This window comes from Mytilus edulis, chromosome 14 (assembly GCF_963676685.1).
Source record: "Mytilus edulis chromosome 14, xbMytEdul2.2, whole genome shotgun sequence".
Classification (NCBI taxonomy): Eukaryota; Metazoa; Mollusca; class Bivalvia; order Mytilida; family Mytilidae; genus Mytilus; species Mytilus edulis.
In genome coordinates, this window is record NC_092357.1 from 64,818,406 (window position 1) to 64,825,683 (window position 7,278).

Here is a 7,278-nt window from a genome sequence, read left to right on the forward strand (position 1 = left end):
TTATATATTTCAGAGTTTTCTATATAAACTTAAAATTATACCTCATCCTCAAATGACCTGATAGTTGTCTCATTGACAATCATACTTTATTTCCTTATTTCTGCATTATATATGCTATAACTAATTGTCAGATTTCAGATAATTGCCTATTTCAAAAAGAAAAGAATATAATTAATATATGATTGCTTTTAGCGTACCGGTTGCTGTTTTACACCTATAAAGTATTGGCTGCATAACTATACAATGCACGCTAGTTCAATCATTGTGTTCTTCTTCGGTATCATTTAGGGTTTTAACACGGTTAGTTTAGGTATTTTGATGAAGATATATAAAAAAGAAGATTTGGTATTATTGCCAATGAAACAACTCTCCAGAAGAGACCAAAATGACACAGAAATTAACAACTATAGGTCACCGTACGGCGTTCATCAATGAGCAAAGCCTTGTACATAAACTTATTTGTCGGTCGCAAATGATTTTAAACTTGACGTGCAGTTATATCAATATGTTGGAGGTTTTTTTATCGTAAAGTAATGGCAACTCTAATGTGTATCAAGTTGTTATTCATTAAACAGTAACTATTTCAGTTGTACACACCTCCATACACTGTTACATTTACAGGGTCGCTTTCTCCAGTTGCAATCACATTTTGGGCAAGGCATCTGTATTGTCCAGAGTCTTCAAATGTTACGTCTAATAAGGTAAATAGCACAGGAGAAAAAGTAATGTTCCTTCTAGAGTGCGAAGTATGTGTCACGCCATTTAGTTCCCGTGACCAGTATACGTTGAAGTGAAGTGGGTTGGATGTGATATTGCAAACCAAAGTGATATTTTGGCCGTATTCAACATTATAAGGTCCTGGTTCCATACTCACCGAGGGAAAACCTAATTACAAAAGAAAATATAAATGATGATTATAGTTTACATCCTTATATTGATCAGCGGGGGAATAAAAGTCTAAATTATATCAATTTTATTTAATTATTGGTGGCCCAATTTGTTTTTAAATTCGATTTGTATCAATTAATATACATATATTTGAGATAGAATATTTGAAAAAACGGCGGTGCAAGCTAAGACGTATTGACATTGTTGATTTGTTTTTAAATATAAACGATAAAAAATCTTCTTTTACTTGCTTATATTGTTATCAATTTCTCTCAAAGTACTACATGTACTAGAACTGTCTTTTATTTCAATTAAAATTACAATGAAATCATGTCTTTATACCCCATTTTAGTATGTACAACGCAATGTAATGTAAATTAATATGTTTTTATGTATCCCTTTGTTTAACTTAGGTGATACCAGAATAAAATGATGTATGCACAGTAGCAGTGACCTTGAATTTTGACTTGCTGACCTGAATACCAATAGGCATTCCCAACATCTAACTTTTCCATCTGCCACTTTCATTTCAAGTGAAAAATCAAAACATGTTCGTCAAGGCTTCTGGTCCTAATCTATATATTTTATCGGCAATGATTTTTTGTCAATCAATTAAAAGAGAAATGCTTGTGCCTTTTTAACTTTTTGGGATTCGAGCATCACTAATGAGTCTTTTGTAGACGAAACGCGGGTATGGCGTAGATATAAAATTTAATCCTGGTATCTATGAAAAGTTTATTTACAATCCAAATATCGAACACTTTACACAATGACTGACGGACATATAAACTAACAGACGGAATTACAAACGGCTTGTACAGGACTAAGGGAAGCGGGAGGCCGAATGAACTGCCAAAGGCAATTACTTTACTCGTATGAACTTTCATTTGTTGTTTAGTTTTATATGTATTTCATTATCATTTGTTGTTTCTAATGTATTATTCATTTGTTGGGCAATGTATGACAAATATATGTTGCAAAAACTCTGCCCGTAATTATAAATTATGTAATTAATTGACCGCAGCCGACATGTGCAACCTCGAAGCATATTTAAGCGGCGATCGATGTCTTTCAAAATGACTGCACTTTTCTTGTATCCCTGGTGCTTTAGACTGGAGAACTGTCGTACACAATCATCGCACAAGCTGACACTCAGAGGCGGTTGGGGAGCAAAAAGGTGAGCTTCTGTTCATGTTTATCAATAGTATCGCTTAAGTTGACGCTTGACCTTGTTGTAGGGTATGAACGATTTTTTCATTGTTGAAGACCATACATCAACCGTCAAAATGAAGAACAGGAATGAAAGCCCTGTTAATTGATATTTTTTTCTTTCTTTCTATGTATTGTGTGCGATTTTGTCCCATGTACATCTACTCCATAGCCTTTTATTTTCTATTGTTAGGGGAACATTAAAATACAGAGCGGGACTAGGAACATTGAAAGGGTTAACGTCTACAGCTCTGTGTTCATCACTTGTCATACTAATCGAATATTTATATAAAGGTTGATACATATTGTAAAATCAATTGGCTTTCTGGATGTTTAAATGTTTTTAAGCTCTAATTATCATTCATTTTGATATACACATATGTTGCAAAACTAGCATGGGATATTCATATTTAAATACCTGACAAAGGGATCCATACTTTCTTAAAGTTACGATAATCGATTCATAATGGATAATTGTCTGATTGGCAATCAAACCGCTGATAGCTACAGACAAACACAGGATTGCGTTTCAAACTCCATATAAGCTTTAATGTTGTTTCAAATGTTATTTGTTATTACTTCGGAAATTTCTAATATAGAACTAAGTGTATCCTGCATTGTTCTGTAATTATCTTAAGTATAATCTTTTGTGTTAGGAATAACAAGTTCTGCTAAATTTTCCGTTTCTATTTCATCGGTTATTCAATTTCTGAATACAGTTCAGATATTGAAGGCTAGATTTGAAAAATTGAACTTCTATTAAAACTTTGTCCCTGTTTTAAAACAACTTGGAAGAAATTGTTGGTGTCATATGTGCACGTTGATGAATTGAATCTCAATTCGTAATCAATTGTTTTTTATAAGATTTTTCAACAAACTCACCCCATAGAATAGACAGTGTGGATTCAACATTGCCACATACTGAAAGTAGAATCAGTATAGTATTACGTGACAACCCGGAAATTACTTACTAGGCTCCTATAGCTACTTGATTAAAAGAGTGTGTTTAATGCAGACATAAAGAATAGTTTTTACCTTGCATCATGAAAGTTGTAAAATACTTTTGAGAAAAAACCAAAATAGTCAATGTCAAAAGATAATACGGATAATGATTTTTTTTTTCAAGTTAGAAGTTTCTTAACCTTCTAACACTGACCCGGAATAAACAACCACTGTTAACTAAAATATTTGTATTTTAACATTAAGGATATATGCGTTTAGGCATAACCACTACAGTCACCGATTTCTGATATCTTAAAATCCTAATGTTACTAGGATTTATGTCTTGTCATCGGGCAGTTTAGTCTAAGTCGATTTTTTTTTTCTTAATGTAGAATTTCGCTATATTTTTCTATAACTTAACTTTATCTTATACTTAATAGAAAAATAAAATAAAATAATGGGTCACCGTTCATGTACGCTCACAATCTACCTTCGAAAAAAGCATTTATTTTTGTAGAGGTACATTTTTTTTCTCTTGAACTTATAGCAGAATTAGAAGAAATCTCTCGCATTTTACAATAGTTTAGCTCAAGTACAGCTTATATGAAAATAATAATAACAAATATAGGTCACTGATGAGTTAAAAAAGATATTTCAATTTTAATGCCAAAAAATTGCATTCTTCACCAAAGGGAGATAATTTGGAGCTTTTTCAATAATATATACACTAATTTGTTAGTTCAATTCGTTTTGGTCCCATATGACTCTGAAAATCATTTTCAGAGTCATATGGGACCAAAACGAATTGAACTAACAAAGTGATAAATAAAATTTGTAATGCAAAAAAATATGTTCATTTTTTTGGCATTACTAATTACAAATTCTATTTTTTATTTTTCAGAAATTTAATACCCTCGAGCCTCCTCAAAATTAATGTTCATTTGGATGGAAAAAACAGTTTTGCGCCTGGTTCGTCTCTCACCACAATAAACACTTATTCAGTAGATGATGTATTGTTTGTCAAATTAGCACGTCCATATAAATTTGCATAATTGGGTTATACAAAAGAGTAACTTTGTGCCCGGAAAGTAAAAAGTACCGTTTCAACTGTATATGACATATCAATAGAATATTTTACCTGATAAAACAAGCAAGAGAACCTGTGGTATACTACAGTTCGAGGACATAATCTAGATAAATAGAATTGTTACAAAACAATATTAACATTTTTTTTTTATTTTGACATACATGTATTTGAACATTTGAAGATCCGTTTTAAAACTTAAAAATCGGTCGAAAGATTTTTCGAGAAACTGGTTCGTCTTAACTGTTCAACATGACAACACTAATATTTAGGCGTATTCATATAAAAAAAATACCGGTAATGCAGCTCTAACGAAAAATGATTTAGAAAATAAGTTGAATTCTTGCATATCTACAAGAATTTGAATGTTAGGTATCCTTCAAAACATTAAAAACCATAACAAGGATAACTAGATCAAGATAACGTATGTTTAGGTTGATAATATTTTGTTTTTAATGTAAGGTTGAGTTTGAACTTATCATATTATGATTACAATTGTATACCCCAAACATGATGTGCAAAAATTGGTAAACCATAATCATGTATAATTATGCACAAAAATGATATTTTGTACTTCTGTTAACAATGTTCAAACAATCAACTCCACTAGTCAACTACAGAAGTTGACATTACTATCGGTTACAGCAGGTTCCGCTTCCTAAACATTGTCAACTCTTTTTCGTCCTAACTGAAATTATGAAAATAGATATTTGACGGTCACAAATTAGAAACTGCAAATATGTTTTTTTCTTTTAAATAATATTAAGTAGTTTCTCTTACCAGATATATAGTGAAAATATATTTAATATCCTAGACCTAAAGCATTACTTATAATGCTTACTAAGCATGTGTTTGTTGTGGTATTTAAATATAACGATTCAAAGATTTCATGATTAACTTGCAACCATTCTCAGCGAATAAAACATCTGAAGATAGAGGACAAGGATAAACATTATTTACAACTTTAATGATATGTTTTTATCATATTTAATTTCTTTAAAAATCAGCATTTGTGAAATAATATATAATAGGCGTGTTTTCTGTAATAACTTTGCACTGTGAAACAGACCTTTAACAGAAAAAGTTAAACATCATATAAAAAATGTTCTTTAAAAATTAAAATGTCAATTTGACACGCATTATTAAAGTTAAAAGTTTGAAAAATTTACCAAGGATATGCATTGTACATGTTGTTGTTAAACGCTTTTTCCACCTTTTTAAATTAGAAAAACTGAAAAATGCATGGAATGGTTGTGGTGCATATTTCGGGTTAAATTTGTGTTGGTGTTATAATGTTTTAAAACGTGTTTCATGTTTTAATTGCAAATCTAAATGTTTGTAAATTGTAAAACCTTTAAAAGCTTTTATTTTGTTTATTTATTCTCTGCGTTGGGATGAATTCGACAGATGAAACCATGTTAATGTTACACTGAATACTACAACCAACACAATATAAAAAAATACATTAACATATATCGATTGATGGTAGATGCCAGGACATTTATTCGAAATAGATATCAGGTTTTCTTTCCATAGAGAAGTTTTTATGTCTTGCTCGAACCGCCAACTAGCATTTTAGATGTGTACCAATCGTAATTATTGAAATAATGAGCTCTTTTAACACGGACACAACTGTTCTGTTAAAAGAATGTATTGTGAGAGCTGCCAAAATATTATTTTTTGGATTATGTTATGTTAAAACAAAGTATGCTAATACGTCAATATGTGTACTAGTATTACTCACATGTCATTTATGAAACCCAAAAAGATCCAGCATGATGGAAATGTAATCGAAAAACCAATGCTTAATCCCATTAGAATTATTAATAATATATTTTTGGATGTAACACGTTTTCTGATTGACTTACGTTGCTTTGTTTATCAGCTCATAGACTTTATTTTGTCATGTGACCGTGACGTCATCAACGTTTTTTTATGGTTTTCTATGTTTTAAAATGGAATTTAGAATTAAATTATAATAATTGTCTGTACTATTTTTTCTGTCTATTCCAAATCACATAAACAATCTAGAGCACACTTCAAAATAACCCGCTACACTAGTCATTCAGTGTGCATCACATTTTGTATGTTAATTCTTCATAGACAAAAAAATATATAACAGTAATTCCTTATAAGTAAAAAAAAGATAACAATGTGTACATTTTATCAAAGTTATCAACCAACTATTTGGTCTACTCTAGACTGTTTCAGTGTCGTGTCTTCATCAATTTCTCATCGTAGATTACTTTGTCATGTTTGTCCTTTGAATTGAACACCGTTTTGTGTTGATGACATGATTCCCTTGCGTCCCATGATATTTATCTGGGATTGTATTAAAAAACAAGTTTTGTGCTTAACAGACAGAAGATATTTTAGTGAAAATGTATACATGTATTATTGCCGAAATCACAATGCACTAATGCAAAAGGTGGAAATGAGACCTTTCAAAGGATGTCACAATTGCCAAACGAACTGCGTGTGGATATAACCACCAAATAAACGCACTGTTTATATCAGTTATGCCTATCACTCTAACAGGCAGAAACCCCGTTGAAATAGAACAAAAGAATCGAAGCTCTTTGTTAGAGAAGGCAATAAATGCTTATTGTAATGTTTACTATAGTAACTTAAAAAGTTAATAGATACAAATAAAACGACAATTTTCTTCTCAATTACGAAGTGTTTTATTTTAAAAAACACCATTTGCATAAGTTGTCAATTTATCTATTACATAGTAATGCAGAACAATTAGATATCAAGTTAACGACATGGGTATCTATCAAGTTGGATGTAGAAAATGCATAACCTCCGATTTAAAAAAAAAAACACGCACGGAAAACATATCAATCTATTAGTTCAGTAATTTTCGTGTCTTCCCTTTCATTATGTGACCCAAGAAAAAATTCCAAAAAAATGGGTAACAATTGTATCGATAGATAAAATCGAGTGCACCTTTTTATGTTAGGGCGTGTTAGAGGTGTATATGTAGTCTTTAAAACGTACAAAACAAGAGTATTTGATGTATCATCTCGTTTCAGATTCTATAGTTTTTTTTTATATATCAAAGCTACAGATTGACTTTATAACATAAAAAAATCACATAACGAAAAGATGAAATATATGGGTCAAGTGAAATGAATCACAAAAACAGAGTA